The sequence below is a fragment of the Suricata suricatta genome, chromosome X (genome assembly GCF_006229205.1).
Source record: "Suricata suricatta isolate VVHF042 chromosome X, meerkat_22Aug2017_6uvM2_HiC, whole genome shotgun sequence".
Classification (NCBI taxonomy): Eukaryota; Metazoa; Chordata; class Mammalia; order Carnivora; family Herpestidae; genus Suricata; species Suricata suricatta.
The window spans coordinates 75,173,558-75,194,984 of record NC_043717.1 but is presented as its reverse complement, the minus strand read 5'-3'; positions in this window follow the sequence as shown (position 1 = coordinate 75,194,984).

Genomic DNA, 21,427 nt, shown 5'->3' with positions numbered 1-21,427 from the left:
TGCAGCCTGATCCTAAGCGCTAGGCCATAATTTCAGAATGAAAGAACCTGTAAAGGCTTCAGAAGATAGCAATGAAGACGATTAAGGGATTGGGAAAGAAGATCTAGGGGGAAAGGTTAAAGGTATTAGGATTATAAGGACGATTTAGCCTCAAGAGGAAAAAAAAAAATGAAGGAAGCCGACCAGCTGTTCTTCCTCGCTATTGATGGCAAAGAATAAATGAATGGCAGAAGGAGGCACTTTATGTGAGATGTTAGAAAGGACTTGGTCACAATGAGTCTCCTTAACCACTGAAGTCCATTCATTTTTCACTCCTGAAACATGGGCAGAGCCCCAACCACATGCTGGATTGTGTGCAAGGCACTGGAGAAGCTCACAGTCCCATGAGAGAGACATGACAAATCAATAGTTACAACACAGTAGGATGTGTTCTGTAATAGAAAGAATTTGAAATGGTTTGGATTTTTAAAAAGGCGATAGGGTGGGGGCACCTGGGTGACCCACTCAGTTAAGCAACCAGCTCTTGATTTCAACTCAGCTCATGATCTCAAGGTTTGTGAGTTTGAGCCCTGCGTCTGGCTCTGTGCTGCCAGTGCAGCGCCTGCTTGGATTTTCTATTTCCCTCTCTCTCTGCCCCCTCCCACCCCTCTCAAAAATAAATAAATATATAAATAAATAAATAAATAAATAAATAAATAAAACTTATTTAAACAGCAATAGGGGTGCATGTAGCATAATACATATTGTCCTCAGAGGGGTCTGAAGAAGCACCCAGGTATGAAGTACATTGATATTTCTGGAGCACCCACATGTGAACATTCACACAGGGTATGATAAATAAGGACTATAAATAGCCACATCCCAGTTCAAGTTTTGCTTCCAGATGAGTTTGCCATAAACTTCCAAAAGGCTCCCAGTTTTTGGAACTTTTTGGGTTTTGGAATGATACATATGGGACTGTAGACCTGTTTAAGGAGAATCTGGTTCAGCAGTGAGACTTGGGAATGACAGTGAACTTACTGCTATGGACAGAGCGACTGTCTCCAACTCTATTGCCTCAGTCCCGTGGGCACATTTTGAGGATGATGGCTGTGTGTGTGTGTCTGTGCACGTACGTGTGTGTATGTGTAACAGAGGGAACTCCCTCATTGTTCCTCACCTTAAGCCCACATTCAAGACCTGTATACAAAGTGACGCCTGGCAATGCATCTTCACGGAATGAACCAAATAGTCAAGAAATGGTTCTTGTTATCATTATAATGATTTTAAATATTTGGTCCTATAACTCCTATGAACAGGCCAGCAGATTCTCAGAATGAGCATCCTCATGTGGGGTTTGCAGGGTGTGGTAGAATCACTGTGGGGGGTGGATCATGTCTCTGGCCCTCCTTTAAATTTTTTTTAATGTTTATTTGTTTTTGAGAGACAGAGACAGAGTGTGAGCAGGAGACAGGCAGAGAGAGAGAGAGAGACAGAATCCAAAGCAGGCTCCAGGCACTGAGCTGTCAGCACAGAGCCCGATATGAGGCTTGAACCCACAAACGATGAGATCATGACCTGAGCCGAAGTCGGACACTTAACCCACTGAGCCACCCAGGTGACCCGTCCACCCTGCTGTTTAAGTTGTTGTGTGAAGAGTAGGGCAGGGATACTGGCCACCCTCTTTGCCCTCTCACACCGATTCCAGGGGATGGCAGAGCTCAGCAAGGGATGGAGAAAGCCACAAAGACTATAGGAAGAGTCTCCCAAGGGCCTGGTTATCTGGAGTGAGGAATCCCCAATTACCTTCTACCAAGCAAGCAGCTTCACTTAGGGGATAACCTTGAGAAGCAACACTCAGTGAGGTCTGCCATACCCTCAGAAGTTGTTTGCTTTCTGAAGAAAAGGGGCCAAGTCCTTGAACTCACCCTCCTTCTGTTTCCAGTCCGAAAAAGGACACACCCTCCAGAGCCCATTTTCGGCTGCCACATACCTGCAACCACCACCTCCACTTAAAGCTCAACGAAATGAAGGCCCTCTTTTTGTCTTTAGACCCCCGCAAAAGCATGTCCCCCACCCTGGTTTTTGTCTCTGCCCTCCGGGAATCCCAGTCCACATCATTTCAGAATGAGCTCAGCCCTACAACCACTCCCTCGGAGGCCTGGCTTCCCAACCTTGGTGATTCCAAAGCACATAACTGTTACGACACACAGGGCCCAGACTAGGCAAAACCGAGCCTGCACTCGGCCTTCGGTAGACTGATTTCCTGCACCCCCAGGGCCTGCCGCTGCTCACCAGGCCTTCCGCTTCCCTGGGGAGTCAACTCCCTATAACCCTTCCCTCTCATCTCCCTGACAGGAAAGACTCTAATAAAGGAATTTGCCCTCAGATATAAAGAATTACCCTGTCTTGCCCACGTGCGCCCACAATTGGACTCATAGGAATCAGACACTGATGGTTGGATTTGTGACAGAGCTCCCAGGCAAGAGGTGGAGATATGAGGGCAGGGGGACCAGCAGCCACCAATTATGATGTGGGGCCACCAGGCTCTCACCTTCCTTATGGAAGATGTCCTGTGGCAATGCTCCTCCGAGGAATGGACTCTGCTGTCTGAACTCCTCACGCAGTCAGAGGAGGATATCTAGGATTGGGATTGACCTGGGAAGTAGATGTAGTTTTTGATTTGTTGGTTTGTTTGTTTAGTTTAGCTATTATTTATTTTGAAAGAGAGACAGAGAAAGAACGGGCAGGGCAGGGTAGAGAGAGAGAGAATCCAAAGCAGACTCCATGCTCTACGCAGAGCCCGATGCAGGGATCAATCTCAGATCATGACCTGAGCCAAAATCAAGAGTCAGACGCTCAGTGACTGAGCCACTCAGGCGCCACCCTGAAATGTAGTTTTGCCAAAGCTTGAAGGTGCTGGAGGGAGGGGCTTGGAAAAGGAAGGGGAGATTTTGACAAAAGAGACATGTTGGTGAAGAGGGAAAAGAGAAGTGTGGGAAGAAGCAGTGCAGGAAGAGAAGTCTGGAAGCAGTGGAGGGTGAGCCAGAGGACTAGTGAAACTGGATCGAAGGAAACAGTTAATATTGAGTGCTTATTTGTACTGGACACTATACCTGTGTTGTCTAATGCCACCCTCACAACAACCTGAGGAGATGACATTTACTATTCGGTCCATTTTACAGTAGAGGAAACAGAGGCTTAATAAGGTTAAGTAACTTATAGCAAGTCACACAATTAGCGAATGGTCACACAAGATTCAAACATGTGTCAGTCTGATTCCAGAGCCTTCAGCTATCACCACTTCTTGACAGAAAAGGGAGACCACATTTAAAAGCCCTGGAGATAGCCTCCGATGATAAGTAAGGACTAAGACATTCATTGCTTCATTCAACATATAAGCCCTGAATCCCTCCTCTATGCCTTGGAGAGTCAGCCAAGAATAAATCAGTCCTTATTCTCAAGGAGCTCACAGTCTAGTGGCACAAATCCAAAACACGACTCCCATACAATGGAATACATTATAATAGGGGCAGATCAGGAAAGGCTAGTGGGGCACCTGAGCAGCATTGACAAAGCTTCACAGAAAAGACATTTGAGACACACCTGGAAAGACAAGTGAAAATCAGCAATCAGGAAGCAGACAAGGAAAGCAAGCATATTCCATACAACGGGATAGCATATGTTAAGGAACAAAACATGGCAGTTTGAGGAGGAGCTGAAATGGTGGGTGTGAGATCATACTGGAGGAGAAGTCAGAAGGGGTGGGGTATTCCTGAATGATGCCTCTGAGCAGAGAGAGATGACATTCAAAAGTTATAATAACTACTGTGACCTGGGTATTAAATACTTAGAAATGATGGGACCCAGGACCATCAACAGTAAGTAAGACCACATTGGAGCCTCCATGGAAGGGATTCTTCGTTTTTTGGAATAGCTTTGGCAACCAACGTGAATATAGCCAGATAATTAGTACATTTGCTAGTACTAAGGCTTTCGTGCTGCTTGAACATTTAGCCTTACAGTCGAAGTTCTATTTGCATGTGTACAAGATATGTGTATAGCGGCACATAATACTATTTTCCAGAAGCAGTTTTGTAAATTGCACCCATATCTATAGGTAAGAGGGTCTTTACTACCCTGCCAAAACTTGGTGATCTATTCCACAGATGTTTGGGAAGGAAGAGTATAGTATCTTTAAGCCCCCCTTAAGCACATAGGCCACTGCCATATCCATAATATGTCTCTAATCAATGCTGAATTTCTGTAATGAAGTGTGTTGAATTGAATGTCTGCCTTCTGAAATTTGATCCTTGTCAATTTCTTTAAAACATTTCATCTAATAATTCTAATTAACTCGCCTCTTCCCCTTAGCCCATTAGCTTTTGCTAATAATTTCAGATATTCTCAGGTTAGAGAAGGAGCATTTTAAAATTATCTTTGGGCTCCATAGAGCTTCCTTTTGGTTAATTATCTTCTGATTCTCCCTGACTCAACCTGGCTCAACCCACACAATAGTCTTATTGCTAGCATGGACTTTATTGTCTGACCTGTTGTTTTTCTGAGCCTGCCAAGTAAGAGAATCAGTAATGCAGACTAGCTACACAATGAGGTTATATTAATCATTTATTTGTAAGTGAAACAGGTCACCTTTCACATCAGCTCTCCTAACATGTCAATTTTTAACACATTTGACATGAAACAGCCCAAAGAAATCAGTTCTATCTAGGTAAATGCCTGCAAGCAAATCGTTTTTAGAAAATTATGAAGAAAATGACTTTTGTTTTCCACCGCAGTTTAATCCTGGTCAGTGAGACCAGGGTCATCTCTCTACCTGTTGTAGGCTGGGAGGGCAAATTCGACATTGTGATTGTAGAAAGCGAGAGCCCTGGGTTGAGGCTTTGGAGCCATACCAGCCTGTTTAAAATTCCAGTTTTACCATTTGCTTGCTGTGGGCCTTAGGCACTTTTTTTTTTTTTTTTACTTCATCAAGTCTAGATAACTTGGGGGAAAAATACCTACCTTGCAGGGTTGTTGTGAGGATTAAAAGTAAGGAATGGACTCAATTAGATACCAAAGGTGTGTCAGTATAGAGAACTGCATAAAACACGGATGTGTTTGCACAGCTCTATAAACTATCTTTTTATGTATTATGGGAATTTAACATGGATGTTGTAGATTTCATAGAAAGGTTGAAGTATGCAGTAAAGAACTGTAGTTATGTAAAATAATCTGCCCTCCCCCCAAGGATTTCCATTTCTTAATTTCTTGAGCCTGTGAGTATGTTAACGTTACATGGCAAAAGGTACCTACCTGTGGATGGAATAAGGATCACTAGGCCTTAAATATAAAGAGATTATTCTAGATCACCCAGATGGGCCCAGTGTAATCACTTTGGCCCTTCAAGGTGGAAGAACAAGGCAATGGGTCAGTGAGAGAGATTTGACTATGAAAGAGAAAGCAGAAGAGACTCAGGCATAAAGGAGACTCAACCACTATTACCAGCTTTGAGGAGGAGAAAGGGGGCCACGAGCCAAGGTATCAAGGCACCCTCTAGAGGCTGGGATCTACCCACAGCTGACAGCGAAGAGACAGATTCCAGTCCCAGAACCACAAGGGAACCAAAGGCTACTGACAACACGAACGGGTGGGAAACATGTTGTCACCTAGACTCTTCAGAAAGAAAGACAGCAATGGTGACCCCTTGATTTTAGCCCAGTGAGACCTGTGTTGGACTTCTGATCTATAGAACTATAAGGGACTACCTTGGTGTCATTTTCAGCCCCATGCACAAAAAAGGCATGGAATGCAGAATGTGCTTAGCATGGTGCCTGGCAGCAAGTAGACACTCATTAAGTGGAAGTTACTGTTATTGCAACTCTGAGTTTATTGTAAAGCAGAAAGAATCCCAGACTGTGATTCAGGAGCCTGGCTTCACATTCTTAGCTGTACCACTAATGAGGCAAAGACATTGTTCCCTCTCTGGACCTCAGATGCTTTGTGAAATGAGGAGTCTGCTGTGGGATGGCTAATGGGTCACGTGGGCTACACCACCCTCCTCCTCAGTGTCCATGACAGGCATCAGCAATCAATCACAACATTCTTTTCTGAGGAGCAAACATATAGACTTAGAATCATTCTTTTTTTTTTTAACGTTCATCTATATTTGAGAGAGTGTAAGTGGGGGAAGGGCAAAGAGAGAGGGATGCACAGAATCTGAGCTGTCAGTGCAGAGCCCAATGCAGGGCTCAAACTCATGGACTGCAAGATCATTACCTGAGCTGAGGTCGGACACTTAAGAATTGAGCCACCCAGGTGCCCCTAGACTTAGAATCATTCTTAATGCCAGGCCCCAAATAGCCTCTACTGCTTAACTAAAGTTGGCAGATGAATGAAGCTTATTTGCCTTCCCTGAATTAAGTGGCCTCAGATGTACATTCTGACACAAATGTGCTAAGGCTGTGGAGAAGAAGTGCTCCCTGACCCTACTTGCAAGGCCCAGACAAGGCTAAGTGAAGGGTTCCAGGTTTAGAGAGTGGCCTCCTAACTAACGAGATGGATACAGATAATCTGCTGCTGTAATGAATGAGAGCAACCTGCCTTTATGTCTTTCTTCTGTCATGTCCTAGCTTTGTGACCTTGGGCCAGTCATTTAACCTCTCCGAACCTTAGTTTCCTCACTTGTAAAAATGGGCCTTGGATGGTTGTGTGAGATGTTAATAGTAGGGGAAACTGGGTGAATGTGTACGACTTCTGTACTGTGTCTGCTCCTGTTCCTTAAATATAAAATGCAAAAATTTTGAAAAGGTTCTATTTTACAAACGGGCAACAGGGCAACTACCTTGATGGGCTGTGAAGATCTAATGAGATAAGGTATGGGGAATCGTGTCATTTGGTACTTTTCTTTTTCCCCTCCCAGGCATCTCCCTTCACCTACACATTTGAAGTTGTCGAACACCTGAAAATTCAGGAGGTGTGCTTTCTGGACTGCGAAGCTAGCAGGTCCACCTGCCTGATAACATTGCAGTTCAGAGCCTCCCTGCCAAGCTGAAGGCCTGCAGGCAAGAAGGTTGGGTTTACACAGCCCTAAGAGCCAATGAACATGTCACACATTTGCCACAAAGCAAAATGGCCCACCTATCTTTGTTGGACTGTGTGTACGGGGTGGGGTGGCATGGGCATGTGCCAGGGAAGGTGAAATAAGAGAACTGGGTAAGAACTGGGTAGACTCTAAAGAAGACTTACGGATCTGATATATCCAAATAAGCTAGTGAATTGGGGGGCAAACAGGAGGAGTGTATACTCAGCCATTAGGGCCCATGCTGAACCCAGGCCTATTTTATTCTTTCAAATTTTTTTAAAGTTTATTTATTTTGAGAGAGACAGAGATGGCACAAGTACGAGAGGGGTAGAAAGAGGGCAAGAGAGAATCTTAAGCACTGTCAGCACAGAGCCTGAGGTAGGGTTTGAACTCACGGACCATGAGATCATGACCTGAGCCAAAGCCAAGAGTCAGATGCTTAACTGACTGACCCACATCTGACTGACCCACCCAGGCGACTAAGGCCCATTTTCTTCTATATCCATCCTTTCCTTTTCCCCTTCCTTGCTCTACATTGCAATAGGAGGGAAACAGAGATGGGGTGGGGGACATGAGTTGACCCTTGCAGGCTATTTCCCAGGTTCTGGTGGCTTAGGTCATGGAAGGCACTGGTAGGACATTGGGAAGCAGGAGAAAGGAAATCCAGCGTATTTCTTCTCCTCCTTCTCTGCTTTGTGAGATGTCCCCTGCAGTGACTATATCTCCCTTGTGGCTCCAGCACTGCCGACAGGGCTTACTGTGGCTCCGGTTTCCACTGGGTGACCCAGCCCTTAGGTTCCAGTGCCCGAGTTCCCTGCCATGGCTCATCTCTGGATTGCCTCATTGTCCTCTGCTTGGCATCAAAACTTGCTCCTCAGCTGTGCAACCAGCTCCTCACACTGAATTGCTTCTCCCTTAAACACTCAGTCGTTCCTGTTCTCCTGGTTCAACCAGACCGATCAATCACTCCACTAACTGACAGCAAGGATTCCTTCTCTCCACTAGCCAGTTTTCCCTGTGGAATGCAAAGCCCCAAGAAACCTATCTGGAAAATCTGGGTGGGAGACAGGAGAAGTGGAAGAAGTCTAGAGAATTACAAATGGAGGTTTACGGCACCTGGGTGGCTCAGTCGGTGAAGCATCCGACTTCAGCTCAGATCATGATCTTGCAGTTCCTGGGTTCGAGCCCTGTGTTGGGCTCTGTGCTGACAGTTCAGAGCCTGGAGTCTGCTTTGGATTCTGTGTCTCCCTCTCTCTCTGCCCTTCCCCTCTCAAAAAAATAAATAAAATATTTTTTAATAAAAAAAATAGAGGTCATTCTTGGGAGAGCCAAGGCTCCTAAGAAGTCTCTGAAACAAGAAGGAAGCAAGAACAGAAAAGCAGCAGAACTAGTTTTGCCCTGTCCCTGCCTGTGGGTGCTCTAGGAGTCTTCTGTTTCGCAGAGAGCAAGTCGAAGCCTAGAAAGAGAGGAGAGAGATAAGGGCTCCTGAGTTGGCCCCAGGAACATGGGAAGAAAAGGAGAAAAGCTCTAGGCTGTGGCAGGCCTGCCTGTAGGTAGAGGCTGCATCGTAATCAGATGGAGGAGTCTAAGCCCAGAGGTCCTGCTGATCCTATGAAGCCAATGAGCCATGATCAAACTGTCCCAGGGAAAGGATTTACTTGAGGCAGAGTGGCAATGACTTCAGTAGCAATGGAAATCATGCAGGACTGTCCCCAGGACAGGAATTTCTTCATTTAATTGGCTTGCAAACAGTGTTTGGAGCTGTATAGGGCCAGCCACAGTACTGGAGTCTCATTCATCAGCCACTAATTGACTGCGTGACCTTGTAAAACAGGGAGGAGGCAGTCTGGCCCCTGGTTACCTAAAAGGACACGTTGTGAGTACCCAATATGCACCAAACTGTAATTCTAGCTCAGAGGAGGTACAAGAGCAGATGCCTGAGAAATGCTTCCTAGTGGGAGTTGAGAAATGATTGTTAGTGTGGTTATCAATGCAATGACAATATTGTCACCATTTATGAAAATAGCCCTAATGTTTTTCAAATGCATAATGAAGAATGTAGAGGTAAATGACATAATGCCTGGGATTTCCCCACACACAATATTAAGGCAAACCATTAAAAAAAAGAGAGAGAGAAAGAGAAAGGAAGATCAATAAAGCTAATGTGGAAAATCTTGATAGCTAGTGAATCTGGATAATGGGTTCATAGGGGTTCATTATACTAGTCTACTTTTGTGTGTGTGCAAAGTTTTTTATAAGAAAAATTTATAAGAAAAATTTTTTATAAGAAAAATTTAAAAGCATACTTTCAAAGTCAGACTTGGGTGTAATCCCATTCATTCAGGCAACAAATATGTGTGGAGTAATACTGGATGCCAGACCCTGTGTTTTGACTCGGCACTGGGAGGCACAAGGGGGCCCAAAATAGACAAGGTCAGGATTTTTAAATGCAGGAAAGGCATGTAGATATTCAGTGGCCAGAAGAAAATGATGAATGTTCACTTTCCCTGTCTATGCTCTTTCTAATCCATCTACACTCATACTAAAGCAGCTTTCCACTTGAGAGGCCAGAATGCTCTTTAATGAAATGTCCCATGACCCCTGGAGGCAGTAACCACCACAGCCTAGAAGGGCACTGGCGCTCTCTTTTTGCCACCTCTGCTGCTGTAGCCAGTGCCTGGGCAAGTAAGAAGCTCTCTGCAGAGAGAACCACTGCAGTCTGGTGAGCGCTACATTTCCAGGGCACAAAGCAACTCGATAGGTTCTCCTAATCCTCATTCCAAGAGGATTCCAGAGCCTCCTTTGGACACTCTGAAGACACATGCAAATTGCCCTCTCTCTCCCTCACCTGTCTCTCTGCCTCAAACCTGCACAGGATTGTGTTATTCAAATCAGGTAGGGGGGGCACCTGGGTGGTTTAGTCGGTTGAGCTGCTGACTTTGGCTCAGGTCACGATCTTATGGTTCATGGGTTCAAGCCCCACTTCAGGCTCACTGCTGTCAGCACAGGGCATGCTTTGGATCCTCTGTCCCCCTCTCCTTACCCCTCCCCCACTTCTGCTCTTTCAAAAACAACCATTCAAAAATAAATAAATAGGGACGCCTGAGTGGCTCAGTCAGTTAAGAGTCCGAATTCGGCTCATGGTCATGATCTCGCTGTCAGTGAGTTCGAGCCCCATGTCAGGCTTGGTGCCGACAGCTCAGAGCCTGAAGCCTGCTTCAGTTTCTGTGTTTCCCTCTCTCTCTGCCCCTTTCCTGCTCACACTCTGTCTCTCTCTCTCTCTCTCTTTCAAAAATAAAAAAACATTAAAAAATAATATTAAATTAATAAAATAAAATAAGGTGGGAAATGAAGCCTCTCCAAAGTTAGACCTACGTTTTAATTCTGGTTCCACCAACTTAGTATCAGTGTGATCCTGAGTAAGTCACTCCATGCTCTAAGCTTCCATTCTCTCTTCTGTAAAATCAGGACAACATGGCAACTCTTTTACAAGGTCATGTGAAAGTTACTGGGGAAATGCATACACAGTGTCAGATATGTGTGTGCCGCTATGGCCAAGGGAGAAGTGCAGAAAGTGTCCAGCCTCTGCTTTGGTGAGGCAGGGAAACAGCAGTTAAAGACTCTGAGCAGAGCTCCTCTTTAATGTGGGACCTGAAGCAAAAGATCCGATGCATTGTCCTGTTAAGTGAGGGGTAGCACAGAGGCTTTGGGATGAGGTAGAGACCCTCTGGCCTGGGGGCACCATGGGATTTTAGAAAAGATCCAAGAGGGAAACCCAGATATGAGTGCCCAGCAAAGGTTTCAGGCCGATTCCCTGAAACAACCTACATAACATTCCCTGCCTTTCAGGTCAGATGCTTTTCCTGGATCCCAACAGTTATCTAGAAGTTGCCCTTGGATTGAGCAGGATCTTTGGTCCTGTGCTATTCTAGATCTGGAAGTCCCAGCCACGAGGTCAGGATCTGGGAGCATGAGCCTGGGACAGCACGAGGCAGGCCAGCACCAGCTGGAGGAGCCACACACAGCCCTGCATATGCACACTAGACAAATAGAGGGATGGTCTGCTCTCCTTGAAGGCCAAGTAAAATGTCACAGTGGCAGCACTGTGGCACAGTTTTGCAGATTCCGTTTTGCAAGTAAAGAAACAAAGGCTTGGAGAGCTTAGGTGGTTCATCGGCCATGGTCCAACAAGGGTGCCAGACCTTGCAAGGGGCTGCAGGCCTCCTCATCCTCCAACTAACAGTCTTGCCCTTGGCTTCCCTGCTGTCTCTGAGTGTATCTTAGTGGCAAGCAGCTCTCAGGCCAGGGTAGGCAAGGGGGAGGATGAGGAGAGAGAAAGGTGAGATTCTTGGAAGAAGAATTCCCCTTCTCAAGGGAGTGTGACTTGGCCACATTGAAGGCTTTATTTAATTCATGAGTGAGGAGACCAGTAAGACATCACAACTGGGGTGAGGGAGAATTTGAAATAACAGACATTTGTGCTCAGTTAAGTGGTGCTAAAATGAATTTATGAATGGACATAAGACAGAAAACAAATGGTTCACTATTCACAGCAATAATCAATTCTATTCCACCAGACACTGGGCTTATGCAATCCCCAGAGCTTTCAGAATTACATTGAGAGGATATCCAGTAATTTCTCTCTCCAAAATTACATTGAGAGGAGGATATCCAGTTATTTCTTTTTCTCCTTTCAAAATCTTCTACAATGTTCTGGAAACTGCAGAGATGTTGGCAGTTCTTGACCTATGCATTGCTTGTAATGAGGCAGAGGAATCTTTAGAAGCATAGATGGTGGAAAGGTAATGGAAAGAGCATGGGCTTGGGGTGTAAGTGAGTGAGGGCTTCAAAGCCTGGTTTCTGCTCTTCTTAATGGTGCAGTCTTGGGCAGGTTACTTTATCTCACTGAACTTTGACCTCCTCACCTGTAAAATGGAAATAAGGAATGGTAGTATCTATGTTATATAATTGCCATGGAGATCAAGGATGAAGATAAAGCACCTGGTACATAGTTATTGGTCATATTCATAATAGCCAACACTGAATAGGTACCTGCTCTATGTCCGGCAGCAGGATAAGCAATTTACTTGTCATTACCAATATATTCCTTATGAGCTAAGTACTGTTATTAGCCACTTTTATAGGAGAGGAATGTGCGACATCTGGGTGACTGAGTAATTTACATGTCTGACTCTTGATTTCAGCTCAGGTCATTATCTCATGGTTTGTGAGTTTGAGCTCTGCATCAGGCTCTGTGCTGACAGTGTGGAGCCTGCTTGGGATTCTCTCACTCTCTCTCTCTCTCTCTCTCTCTCTCTCTCTCTCTCTCTCCTCTTCCCTCTCCATTCTTGCTGTCTCTGTCTCTCTCAAAATAAATAAATAAACTTAAATAAAAATAAATATATAGGAGAGCAAAGTAAGGCCCAGGGCAGTTCACTGGCCCAAGATGATCTGTCTTATTACTGATGTTCTCAGTATTTGAACCCAGGCAGTGGACTGACAACTAAAGATTTTAATATTTTAAGTTCTCTACTGCCTCCCTGTTTTCCTGGGAGATGTGGTCTCTGGTGGGACACAGGCTCAGGAGTAGAAGGGCAATGTAAAAATCGTGCAAATGTGGTCTTAATCCAGGAAGCAACTTCCCTGCAAGCACATACCCCTGTCAAGCAGTTTCAGAGGGAAGGCCAAGGCCCAGGCCGTTCCATGTGCTATATGTTTCCAGCCTATGCATGCAAATCCACCCACAGCCCCCCACCCCTGCTCACCCAATCATACTCATGGATACACATACCATCAAACACTTTTACTGACGCCTCCTCAGTTCTTCTGAGCTCCTTTAATTGTATGGAATACAGAGAAACATATATTTTTAAGGCCCAGAGACCCTTGCTGCCCAAGGCCCATCCCGGTCCTTCTGAGGGTTGAAACAATCAATAACTTAGTACATTAACTGAGTCATTTTGCTGTAAGCCACAGCTACCTAGGCATAATAATCTAACTATATAAATTTCCAGTGAACCACAGACTTAAAAATTGGTGGAAAATTGAGCACTTAAATCTTTCACTGCATTTTGGGCTTTGGAACCCAATTTCCTTCCACTTACATTCAAAGCTGCTAGATGAATAATTGCCTGATATTTAATGTGAAGCAGTACATTTTAGACATGTTCTTTTAAATGTCTAATCAATATGAATTCATTTGTCATTCTTTCCTACAAGCACGGATCATAATAAACTCATCTGTGATTCATGAGAATAATAAAAAAAAATAGCCCTTGGGAATTTTATCTTAATTCAGTATTACTGGTCTTTCTAAGTGAAACATTATCCATTTGCTCTTCCGAACAAAGAGTTCATTGATAACTGTTCATCAGAGGAGAAGCATAATATTTTTCATACTTCTTTTTAGTCTTTGGCAAAATCACGGGTAAAAATCAGCCATGTCTGCATGATGCCAAAAGATCTCAGTGGATAAAAAGGAGGAGGTGATATTGTTCAATGACTAGGCTGTCTGGTGTGTGTAGTACTCGCCAACATCTGTTTGGCAAGAGAGAATTAACACTATATGCTTTTCATTCACATATGATGGCTTTGTGTATATCGATGGTGTCTCACTGAACAACTTGGAGGCCTCCTTTATGAGAGGATATATGGAAGCAATGAGAAGTTGAAAATGGGAGGCAAAGACAAAGGGAAAATTGTGGCAGGAGACATTCCTAAGATGGTTTTGCCACTGCCATGGAGTTGTAGCCCAAGCAAAGGAATTTGCAAATTTTCTACATTAAAGCAATCTGCGAAGGCTGAGACTATGATGCAGAAGATTACAGTTGCCGCTTTCCAAAAGAGGAAAGAGAAATCATTAATGCTACACCACTTATCAGAAAACCAGTCTAAGCCAGTGCTTCTTAATCCATATTCACCATAGGACTGATGTGGTGCCCCCCAAGCATGATGGTCGGGCAAACAATGACTTGCCCATGAATTCAGCAGTCGAGGACCCATGTGGCAGTCACATGTACTTGTAATACACTATTAAATTATAGCTCTGAATTGAGTTAGTGGACATTCACATCCTCCGTGCGAATGTGTGGAAAACCAAATAAGGGGATTTCATTATATAAAAGCAAACCCAGAAAAGCTCAGTAGAAACACTGAAAAGCGACACAGAAGAGCCAAGCTTTCAACACACATTTGAAAACTGCAGATCAATAGAAGGAACATTAAAATTGTAGAAGGAAATAAGCAAAGAGAAAGAGATTCATCACAATTCTCTCTGCTTCCCCCTCAGAGTGAACCAATCTCCTTTTGAAGTTGAGATTACTCTGAACAGCCATGTTCCAGTGGACAAAATCCAGCTAGAAGAGAGTAGCAACTGGCTACTTTTTCACTGCTGAGGCTGGCCCAAGAGTAAATAACTTTTAACAACAATGGGAAATGGGGTGCAGGAAAGGTTTTCAAAGGGAGACTCTGGAAAATTCTTTCTTGAAAGCTCTGATGGTCAAAATCTAGATGAAAAAACAATTTTCCCCTTCTTGGTTTCACTGATAGGGTTGACTGGATGGATCAGGTGACAGGCTAGAGCAATCAGATAATTTAATCAATATGGCTCAACCTGTCCTGGAGCTAGGCATGATCCAATAACTCAACAGAACCATCTCTGTCATGCTGCATGACAGCACGTACAATTTCTACTTAGTCCTGTGCTTCAGGGCTCTACCAAGACCCTTTGGGCATATTCAGTTCATTTAGCTTCAAGATACACAGGAGATCTGATTTCAAGATAAAAAATTAAAAAGCTACTTCATCAGCAGTGCTGATGTTCTCATTGTTATTCTCCCATGTAGTCAACTAGGTAATCAGACAAATTAACATCTGTATTTTGCCACATGATTAACACTATTTTCACTTTGAAATTTAAAAAAGACAGAAAGCTTGTACATATTTTACTTTTTCAAATCTGAAGTTACCCTTGTGTTTTTATTTATTTATTTATATTTCAATTTGAGACAGAGAGAGCACAAGCAGGGGAGAGGGGCAGAGGGAGAGGGAAAGAGGGAATCTTAAGCAGGCTCCATGCTTAGCACAGAGCCCAACATGGGGTTCGATCCTACAATCCTGGGATCATGACCTGAGCCAAAATCGGGAGTCAGATGCTCAACCAATTGAATCACCTGGGAACCCTACCCTTTTTTTACCCTTATTTTTAAAGAAAACTTTCACACAGATTTATTAGGGACCCCATGTTGCATATATTTATGTACCTTGTAGAAATTTAGCAACTATTAATTTAATCTGAAATCCCATCAGCTTCTTTTTTAATGTGGGCATGTATTTCAACTATATATCAGTGTGAATATGTTGCCACATACAATTTGCAATGCTTGTCTATTAGGTCATTTGTATTTTGTTCAAGTGGGATAAACAGCATTAGTGATTAAATGGGGGACAGACACACTTCCAATGCTTTGTGGTAAGCAAACAAGCTGACTCAGTGTCCTTGGTGAAACAAAACTTTCTTCTGAGAGCCAGTAATCAAATAAACACAGGATGTATCTATGACTCTTGGCCTATTCATTCCAATAGGAATCATGTTCTTCAATGACTTGACTGTTCTTCCATTCCTCCCTTCCTTCCTTCACTTCCTTTCCTTCTTCCTATCACTCTTAGCATTGGGCTTGTCACTCTTCCAGCTTTGAAGATTGAATAGTCCTAGGGGCATGGTAAATTCCAGATTTTAAAAATGTGTGTGTGTGTGTGTGTGTGTGTGTGTGTGTGTGTGTGTGTGTGTTGGGGTTACTAGCTACCAACACTTGCAAAGAATGATAAATTTCAGTCACACCCACCTTCATGGGTGCAAGAAGTAAACTTTCTGCAGAACAAAATGGCAGAAACAGGACAAAATCCCAGATCTTTTGACTCCCTGCCCAGTGCTATTTCCATTATCATAAGCAGACTCACCTATTGAAAAAAAATGTTCTGGCACTTTGAAGTAAACCAACAAATATTTCCCAAGCCGTATTGTACAGAAAACTAGCCATCCATTAATAAAGGATCCTTAAGTCCCTTATTAATCCAATGAAGACTGAGAAATGCTGCATATTCTAACTGGCCTTGGAGATATGCAATGCATGTTAGCATGTTAAAGGCTTTGAGAAGACTTGCAGTAAAGAGCTTTGTTAAATTTTATTTACCTCAAAAATTTCCTAACTTATTAGACTGAGAAGTCTGCAGGTGCACACAGGGAGACTTCATGGTGTCAGCCATGGTGTGAGAGATTACATGCTCCAACCCAGGGTTGCCAGATTTTCTGATTTTTCTAGAGAAAAACAAAACACATTTTGTGTAAAATTTGCCCATTACAATTTTTTTGCAGCTAATTTTACATTTTTGTAATTGAGCCAAAATGTGTTTGTGAGCCAAATGCGGCTGGTTGTACTGCTAATTGGTAACCTCAGGACTAGACAGAGGCCACATAAGTCTTCATAGGGAAGGTAGAACTGTGGGTCTTTTGCTGAGGTTGAAATTAAATAATGTTATCAGTTTAATAATTAAGATGGTTGACTTCAAACAAAGTCAATATTTTTTGCTCTCCATATATTTGCTTAGCGTCATGCAGGCATGGCTGCAGTCAATTTTAGATCATTTAAATCCCTCCTCCTTAAAGCTTTCCCTGACCAACCTGGCCCCAAGAGTTTTCTCTCTCTCTCCTTTGAATTCCCATAGCAATTATTCTTCATGCAATTCATTTGGCAATTAATCACGCAGTGCCTCATGGCATCTTTTCTACTGTGGTCTTCAACTACTATTTAAACATGTTATAATTATTTAAGTTTACATATGTATAAACACGTCTTTATTCCCCTCTACGTTAGTAAGATCTTTGAGGATAGAGGCCGGATCTTATTCCCTACAGAATAGATTAGTCTGCTTTGGATTCAATTTCAAAGGAGAGTAGTAGAGAAGGGTAGTATACCTAAGGGTATCTCTTGGTCAGTTTTTTAGATCATACTCTATCCAATATAGTCTGTGCTCTTTATCATATGGAAACTTGTAAAAAATTTTTTAAGTTTTATTTATTTATTTTGAGAGAGACACAGAGTGGGAGCAGGAGGGGGTAGATATAGAAAATCCCAAGCAGGCTCTGCACTGTCAATGCAGAGCCCAAAGTGGAGCTCAAACTCATGAACCGTGAGGCCATGACCTGAGCTGAAACCAAGAGAAGTGCTTAACCGCTGAGCCACCCAGGTAACCTGGGAACTTGTAAATTTCTATTTAATAAACAGCTTCAAAAAAGTGAGAAGATAACACAGGTAATGAGAGGAAATAATTGAAAATATTTAACAGACAGGGGATTTGTATCCAGAATATATAAAGAACATGACAACTCAATAATAGAAAGACAATGTCATTTAAAAATGGGCAAAGGATTTGAATAAACATTTCTCCAAAGAAGATGTAAGAATGCCTAATAAGGACATGAAAAGATGCTCAACATCATTAGCATCATTAGCCATCAGGGAATTGCAAATCAAAATCACTATTTCTCACCCTCTAGAATGGCTATAATGAAACAGACAGATAATAACAAGTGTTGATGAAGATGTGGAGACATAGGAACTCTCATTGCCACCACTAGCAGAAATGTAAAATAGTCCGGCTGCTATGCAAAATGATTTGGCAGTTCATCAGACTGTTAGACATAGTGTTACCATATAATCTGCAATTCCAATCCTAGGTATATACTCAAGAGAATTGAAACAATATTTTCACATAAAAACTTGTAAATGAAAGTTTGTGTCAGCATTATTCATAATAACCAAAAGGTGGAAAACAGCCCAAATGCTAATCAACTGATGAATGGATAAACAAAATGTGATGTATTGACAAATGGAATATTATTCATCCTTAAGAAGGGATGAACTACTGATACATTCTACAACAGAGATGAGCCTTGAAAACATCATGCTAAGTGAGAAAAGTTGGTCACAAAAGACCACCTATCTCGTATGGGTCCCTTTAATATGAAATGCTCAGAAGAGGCAAATCTACAGCAAATAGATTGGTCGTTACCCAGGGCTGAGGAAGGGAGTCAGGGACAGGAATGGTTGTGTGCTTAATGGGCATAGGGTTCCTTGTGAGAGTGATGAAAATGTTACAGAACTGGATTATGGTGATGGCTGTACAGTTCTGTGACTATATTAAAAAACCACCAAACTGTATGCATGGGTGAATTCTATGGTATGATCATATATGAATTACATCCCAATAAAGTTGTTAAAATAATAATAGCTAATATTTAAATAACACCTGTTGTGCTATTAAAATAGCATAGTCTTCTAAACATTCTAGAGGTATTAACTCATTTGATCCTCACAAAACCCCTAAGAGGAAGGTAATTTTACTATTCCTATTTGACAGGTGGAGAAATGGAATTACACAGACCCTAAGTGATTAGCCCGAGGTCTCACAGCAGTGGACAGTTGGAGTGGGATTTGAATCCAGGCCATTTGCATCTACAGTGTCATGTTCTTCAATGCTTGCCATTTCTCCATTATTCTGCTGGAGCTAGGATGGAAAGAGTCCTCACAGACTTGGGCTACACTGAGAGTGAGTGTAAAGAAAGCTAATTATCAAATAAAAGGGAAGGGGCTACAGAAGAAGTAAGTGGAATGGATTTATAGACATTTTGACCCCACAGTAATTTTGCAACTCTTTATTCTGGCCATCACAGGAAGAGTATGAACCTTGTACCTGGCATGTGAGGGACTGTGTCTGGATAAGCTGTATGGGGGGAGGGGGCGCACAGGGTGTTGGGGTAATCCATACAGAAAGGATTTTATGGTGATTCAGCCAGCAATGTCTGCTGCTTTCTGGAGGATGGTGCCCTGGTTCAGAATGATCTATGAAACAGAATGAAAATGACTCACATTTTCCTCTTGACTTCTGGGAGTAAATGGAATTATCTTGCCTGATCCCCTAGATCTACAACTTTTGGAAGATAGCTCAGTTCATTCATTCAAGTGCAGGTACTTATTAAGCTAGATGCTACGCTTTTCATGTACTGACTTTTAATCCTTAAAACCTCAGTATGGGGTAGGTATTATTACCACACCATTTTACAGATGAGAAAACTGAGACTCAAGAGATTGAGATCATACAACAACTAAAAACAGAGTCAAAACTCAAACCCAAATTTCTCAGACTCTTGTACTTTTTCCACTATAATATACTGCCTCCAACAAATATTTAATGAGCCCATACTTACACAAGGCACTGTAGAGGAGAAAATAATACAAGGGTCCTGTCCTCAAAATGCTTATAAGCCAGCTGGGAAGACAAGGTATAAAAAAATTAAACATTAAATAATGATATACTAATAACACAATTATAATAATATATGTATATTATATAATAAGCATGCTGTATATAAAGTAAAAATGCAACATTAGAAGAGATGGGGATACCCGCTATTTATTAACATTTACAACTTGACAGGCTTTGTTCTAAAAGCTTTGCAACTATGATCTTATTTATCCCACTTAGAGATGAGGAAACTGAGGCAAAAAGAAGTGAAATAATGGGCCCAGCATCACATAGCTTACAAGTAACAGATTCAGGGCTCAAACATAAGCAATATGCCTCCAGAGCCTATTCTTCTAGGTATTATATTATATTTCCATGGTAAGTGTGGGGCCATAATAAGGGTTTGAAAAAAAAAAAACGCTATGGGTGCCTAAAGAAGAGGGACTGTTAATCTATCTGGGGCAGCCAGGAAAGGTTTCCCACAGGATGCAATAGTTGCACAGAGTCTTAAAGAAGGGCATGAATTTGCTGGCGAGATAAGAGGAGTAAGAGTGTTCTGAACAGAACAGCATGTTCACAAACTTCTGCAGAGAACTACTTTATTTGAGGAATTCTGAAAAGTTCAATATGACTAGAGTCTAGAGTGTCTGGGGACCATGAAAGAGGATGAGGGGGTGGGAAGAAGCAGTGATAGTGGAGGATGAGACTGGACAAGAAGGCTGGGCTATCAGAGTGAAGGGCCATCTGCACAGAGGAAGAATGAACAAAGTGAACACGAATATGAGGTCTACTGTGAGATTCTCTCTCTTTTGTGTTCACTCTTGATTTGTAGAAGGGTCGTCTTTCTTTCTTCAAGCCAGGGGAGTGAGTGTACCTAAGCAAAGATAAGAGTGCTTAGAGGGAGGAGGGTTTGAAGGGTGGTGTACTCTTTGGAAAGGAGATGGGTCATGGTGAGAAAGATTGGGAAAGATTATAATGGGGAAGTCTCCTTGAAAGAGAGTCTTGTATATTCAATTGAGAAAGGGGCATTTGCCCTTCTCCAGTCTACCATTAGGCTGTGTGCAAGTTTAGGTTACTCAATACCCACTTAACCATCATAAATAGACACACTGGGAAGAGGGATGGTTCTGAGATCAGGAGGAAGAAGTTATTAGTAGGCTTGTTTCAAGAGTTTCTCACCTGAGCCATAACTCCTTAGTGGTCCATTAATCCATGGGTCTGGGGGAAGAACCCTTTGGTTCTTTTGCCACTGCACTGTGCAAAACTAAGGGAGTTCTACTATGCCCTATAGGCAGTGGAATGCAAAAGAAGGTTTATAAGCAGGGAAGTATTAGGAGGCTCACTCTTGAGATAGATTGAAGCTGGAGCTCAAGGGAGGAAGAGACTAACCAGAAACAGGAAGCTAGATCCAGTTGAGAGAGGGCACGGGATTTAACACCATGACCCTGTCAGTGGCAGTCAGGAGAAGGGCCTTTATTCAGGAGAGGCTTCGGAGGTAGACACAGCCACTTGGTGACCGACTGAATGCAGAGGATAAGGCAGAAGGAGAGAGAACTCTAGGAGACAGCCAACTAATTTGACCAACAAATGACAAACGAATTACCAGCAGGAGGCTTGTTCACAACACTTGTCTACTTCCCATTTGCCTTGGTTGTCTGACTGCATTGACACAGTGAAACCAGCTGTGCGTTATACCCTTCCTTCTTATTTCCTTTCTATCTTACCTCATTAGTCTCGCGATTGACTCCATGGTTTTCCCCTGGCCCCCTTTGTAGGTTCCCTTCTGCTCTTTTAACAATAGGAATCAGAAAGTCTTAAAATGCCTTTCCCAAATTCCTCCTCTATGTCTCCCAGATCCTTGTTGATGTTGCTTCTCTGGTTGCTTTCTCTACAGTTGACACATTGCTTATTCATATTCTGTTCAATAAAGTTAATCATGACCCACTGTGTTTTTTCTTCCTAAACCTGTACATAATTATCTTGTGCTTGCCTGTGCTTTGTTTCCTCTCTCTCTCTCTGTTTTTTGCACATGGCCTTCTGCATTTTTGCTAAAGTATTCTACAT